The 5,881-nt window shown below is 45.1% G+C and overlaps 1 pseudogene; it reads left to right on the top strand.

The window, feature by feature from the left end:
• Positions 1 to 235: 235 nt before the first annotated feature.
• On the top strand, positions 236 to 2,845 carry Gm32390 (annotated as a pseudogene).
• Positions 2,846 to 5,881: the final 3,036 nt, after the last annotated feature.

Raw genomic sequence — 5,881 nt, 5'->3', positions numbered from 1 at the left:
CCTAAGAATCATCAAGTTTTATAAAATGTAATTAGAATGTTTAGAGTGGCAGGAGCCCACTTAAAGGGAAGATATATAACTTTGCAACCAAAATACTAACACAAACTAAGTGGTACTTGGGAGATTGATGGGAGATCCCTTAGAGTAAGAGCTGCTGGCTGCTCCAGCAGAGGGTGAAATCACACAACATGATTGGATAGTAAGAGAGCCTTCTGGCCACACCAAGCCAGAGAAAATGGTTCACTCTGAGTACCTTAGGTGCAAACTGAGTGGGGAGCCCCAAGGCTTCAGGGTATGTGCTGAATGTGAGTGCTGGGAACTGGAGCCGGGTTCAACTGGAAGTGCATAAGCTTTGCTGGATTCCCTGTGAAGCAATAAAGCAGAAGATCTTTTCAGGAAAGTGCCATAGGAGTTTCGGTCTGTCACCAGAACTTTGGGATGTATAGCCAAATTGCTGTCAACCCTGGAGAGAGGCCAACAGTCCATGACATTGCCAGATTCAAGTGGCTAAACCATGACAATGAAGCTTCTCCCGCTTCTTTGGGAGAGAACACTGAAAGCCACCTGAACCCCAGTATAATAGTACTCATGGGTGTTATGGGATACAATCCAGGAGAGATAAGAGAAAGTTTGTGGGAGAAAAAGTTCGACCAGGTGATGGCTACTTATTTAATGCTCAAGCAACAGTCTTCCTGGGAATACAAGACAACAAAAAACCAGATCTAAGGCCATGTGATAGAATGATGAAAAAAAAAAAAAAAAAACAGAGCCAACCGTAAAAAACCCAAACGGCTGTAAGGAGGGCATCTAGTGTGCCTACCCATTCCATCTTCAGTTTGCCCAATGAATCAGAAAGTCTTGAGGAGGGAAAGAGAACTACAATGGGCCACTCTATGCCACTCACCCGGAACTGCTTCAACAAGCAGACAACTCCATTCAACAGTATCCACCCCCAGCTTGTCCAGAAGGCTCACTCCCTAAGGAGCATCTGGGAGACAGAGATCAGTGACACCTCCGAAGAAAGTGCTACTGGAGAGTCTTTGGAACATCCATCACTGAAAATCTCTACCCTCCAGACATCCATGGGTGTGTCCAAAGCTGGATCTACCTATTCAAAGAGCAAGGGGTCTTCACAGTGTGCTTCTTGTCATCATGCCTCTGTGGAAGAAGACCAGTGTGAGGGCACCAACATATCCAGAGGAGAGATCAACCCACCTCTTTCACCAGTCTTGCCTCAGGAGAACCTCATGGGACAGCTCCACATTGTGACTACAGCTGGGTCAATGGACATCATGAACACAAAGTTACATCACCTCCATTCTCCAGGAATGAGGCCAAGGGTGAGGGTCCTGCTATACAACAGAGAGAGTCCAGACCATCCTCCCCAAATACACTCCAGGGACACTTCCATGGCAGGTGTCAGGCTGCGCTCTAGGCCCCCTTTCAAAGATGGGTCTGGAAGACCCGGCGGAATGGCTTTCTAAGAGGCCTGAGAACTTTATGTTGCTGCCTGCCAATCCAAACGAGTGCACCCAACCAACAACAGAGACCTGGCTATGAGTCAAAAGAGCCATGGAGATAGTCATGGTACCAGGTAAGTGGAGACTACAATATACTTCTACCTCTAGTTTTTTTTTTTTTGTTGTTTAAAATAATGTCAATTTCTTTAAAGAAAAAAATATTTATTTACTGTATGTGCATGGAAGTTAACCGGCCAGAGTCAGTTCTTTCTTTACATCCTATCTGTCTTGGGGAATGGATTAACGTCCCCACCCTTGGCATCAAATGCTTGCACTCACTGAACAGTTTCCTGAACTAAATGATATGCTTTGAAATAAACAGGTTACAAGAGTATACATTTTAGGGGTTGGTGGTAATGTATTATCACAGCTAAATCTAATCCCACAGTATCCTTTGTGAGTAACTTCACCACATGTAAAGGGCAGAGGAAGGTGTCTTGAGCCTGGCCAGGGTGTTGGAGGAGGGTGGGTGAAGGGATCAGTGGAGCACTCAGGAAGAATCAGCCTAACGGCCCATGCCAGCACAGAGTCAGCACAGTGAAGCATAAGTCCTGAAGATTTCTCCTAAGATCTCCCTTTCTCATTTCTGTTTGAAGAGCATTTAGAGGCACTGTGCTCCCTGAAAAATGATACCGGAGAGTGAAGAGCATCCTACCGAGGATGCACACAGGTACAGGAGAGAGTCAGGGAGGAATTTCCCATGGTTGGGTGCCAGACCGGGAGTCGGGTGGGTGGGACATGTCTATATCACAGTATGAAACTAAGGGCAAATTCTTCCTCTGTCTGCAGATTAACAGAGTGTGTCTGGCTTGTGTGATACCCTTCTCAGGTCCTTTGCGACCTGAGGACTGAGCATGGATTGTGGGAAGAAGGTCTGAACTCATGATTGTTCTGACTTTGCCCTCTAGGTTGGTTCATGTTGGCTGGTGATTCCACAGTTTTGCCAGCCAAGCAAAGTACTCCATAGATCTCAGTAATTCTGGAAACAAGGTACCATGACATGCAGGTCATCATCGGGAAACCAAACCTCAGAGGAACTTCCAGGCATGTAGAGATCATCAGCTGCCTGTCTCCAGATGTACCCATGAGACATTAGAAGAGCAAGTGGACACTGGAAGCAGAGTAGGACCCCTGAGTGTCTGATCTGATCTACTTGTGTTTGTGTCCAAGATGACTGGTGCTTACCAGTTTGGAGCCAGAAATAGAGCAAAGAGTGTGCAAGGAATGTCCATCTTGTCCACTCATAAGCAAGGTAGAGTGGACATGAACAGGTGAGTCCATTGCTCATGGTGCAGCTCATAAAACCATCCTGGCTTGCTAGACAGCTTGCTTCTAACCCATCATTACTCAGATACCCTCATAACTCACCGTATTTGGACAGACAAGGACACACACACACACAGAGAATGAGAGAGACAGAAAGAGAGAGGAGGAGGGAGAGAGAGAGAGAGAGAGAGAGAGAGAGAGAGAGAGAGAAGAAAAAGGAGAAGGAGAAGGAGAAGGAGAAGGAGAAGGAGAAGGAGAAGGAGAAGGAGAAGGAGAAGGAGAAGGAGAAGGAGAAGGAGAAGGAGAAGAAGAAGAAGAAGAAGAAGAAGAAGAAGAAGAAGAAGAAGAAGAAGAAGAAGAAGAAGAAGAAGAAGAAGAAGAAGAAGAAGAAGAAGGAAGGGGAGGGGGAGGGGGAGGAGGAGAGGGGGGAGGAGGAGAGGGGGGAGGAGGAGGAGGAGAGAGCATTCCTTTGGCATTCTTGTTTCTATTGAAATTTGGTTGAAATGGAGAGAATCTGTATTCCAAACAAAGTATTGTCATATTTTTTGTGACTCTAGTTGTCTCTCCAAATTTGTTTTGTCTTGTCTACACCCTTATCTGAAACATTAACCAGTTCATCTTCATAGGAGCCATGTGAAGCCAGATCATGTCATGGTGCACCCTACCCCAGGGCATCCGAGAGCTTAAAAGGTAAAGTCCACCAACTATGCTTTGAGTGGAGCCAAAGTGAAATATGAAGTGTTTAATAGCTGAAGCCAGAGCAGGACCTGTTTCCAAGCATGATCATGGATAAGAATCTGTAGTAAGAAAACAAGTAAGACCCTCTGGTCTGACAGCAGAATTTTCCTTTGGGTAGTTTATGGTCTCCTGCTATCTTCTATCACCTAAGAAAACCTAGGGAATTAAGTCATCAGATTCACACTCCTCCTTATGCTCACATGCTAGTATACACTGCCTTTCTTATTTTCAACAGTATCTCACAAGATCAAAGCTGTTTTCTTTCTGATAGCCCATAGGGATGTTGCTGCTAATGCAGCTGTGTGTCCCCAGACAAGACTAGTGCCTTTTCTGCCTGAATTGTCTTTTGCTGCGGCCGGCCCCAAAGGACTCCTAGGAACACACTCAACAAGGGACAAAGTCTGAGAACGGTTTTGTCTGCATGGTGAACAGTGCAGGAGCTGCCCGCCAAGCTCTAACACAGTGGACTGAAGATGGCCACACAGGTTATGCTTCCTTGCTCATGCCATGGGGAAAGCGTGATTGGCTAACACTCGGTAATCTTACCAAACCCCTGTTTTCAGGTCTCATTGTTGGAAGAGTGTCCTGCTGATTGGTAGGGAAGTGGCACCGGAGACAGAGGTGGCAACAGCAGCCAGGTGGACTGGGAGCAAGAAGAGAAGGAAAACATGTTCTCATCTCAGGAACACCCAGAACCCTTTGATGTGCAAAAAGATTATAAGCGGCAACTTGGGGAACTTCCTCACTGGGGTAAAGTTCCTCTCTCTCCAGCAGACATCAAGTGATCAGGGTAAGGTGCAGCTCAAATCCCTTCCATCCACCAAGTGCATTGCTGAATATATGGGATAAGAGGTGTCAGCTGGTGTACTGCCCTCTCAGTCACCTAGGCATGGACACCACATCCCAAGTTAAACATCTCAAGAAACAGTGTCATTTGCATGACCCAGACCCCAGATATATACAACACTGACAGGCATTGTACAGTGGAGAAGGGGAATCCCTTTTATTGGGTCACTTCTAAAGCAGAGGCATTAACCAATACCTACAGAAATGAACCATGAAAATGGCCTTTAAAAAAGGTGCTGGAAGGACTCTCCAGAGACTGCCCCACCTATGGATCCATCCCATATACAATCACTAAACCCAGACACTATTACATATATCAGAAAGATTTTGTTTACAGGACTCTGATATAGCTCTCTCTTATGAGTCTATGCCAATGCCTGGCAAATACAGAAGTGGATGCTCACAGTCATCTATTGGATGGAACACAGGGCCCCTAATGAAGAAGCTAGGAAAAGTACCCAAGGAGCTAAAGGGGTCGGCAACCCTATAGGAGAAACAACAATATGAACTAACCACTACCTCCAAAAGCTGTGTCTCTAGTTGCATATGTAGCAGAGGATGGCCTAGTCTGCTATCAGTAGGAGAAGAGGCCCTTGGTCTTGTGAAGATCATATGCCCCAGTACAGGGGAATGCCAGGGCCAGGAAGTGGGGGTGGGTGGGTTGGGGAGCAGGGCTGGGTGTGGGTATAGGGGGCTTTGGGTATAGCATTTGAAATGCAAATGAAGAAAATATCTAAAAATATTTTTTTAAAAAAAGGTTCTGGATACTGAAGAGTGAATGATTTCTGATTTTAGGCATTGTCCGAATGAATATCAACCATCGAGGATATCCACAGAGATCTGGGTTTAAGATCTGCTTAGGCAGAAGTGACACCAAGAGTATCATATGCTGAAACCTGGACACAAATTGTATGGTTTAAACAACTCGGAATACACAGACTATTTTTTATTTATAGTAAACTTTTTGTGTTTGAACTGTGTGTTACGGTGTCCTATTTTATATCTATATAAACGTCTGGATACTGGAACAAGCTAACATATCTGTCTTTCAAAAGCACCATTTTTCCAGTGGTGAGAGCACACAAATCCTCATGATGCACTGTGTTCTTCATCCTGTGCATTACATATTTGCCCTCTTCCTCCTACATACTGCCTAGAATGCATCCTGCAAACATCTCTCCATCATGCTATTGTTTATCAGTAGTGGAGATTTGTGTTTTAGGCTTCAACTAGACAATATTGGTCTCTGTTTTGTAGATTATTTTCTTAGCCTAATGTCCTTCAAGTCTACTCAAGTTAAGCACAATTCTCTCCTTTATTTTTTATGAGACAAAGTATTGCTATGTAGCCTAGGCTGGCTAACAACTTCTGACCCTCCTGCTCAGAATCCTTGGTACTTTTGTGACAGGTTGCACCTCCTGGATTTGAAAGCCCAAATACATTCTTCCTCAATAGCCATGTGGAGGTAGGGTAGCCACCTTGTTAAAGGACTCGGTTTGGATCAATTCATA

This window comes from Mus musculus, chromosome 9 (genome assembly GCF_000001635.26).
Source record: "Mus musculus strain C57BL/6J chromosome 9, GRCm38.p6 C57BL/6J".
Taxonomy (NCBI): Eukaryota; Metazoa; Chordata; class Mammalia; order Rodentia; family Muridae; genus Mus; species Mus musculus.
Note: the sequence above shows the minus strand (reverse complement) of the source record. Positions and strands in the feature narration are given on the sequence as shown.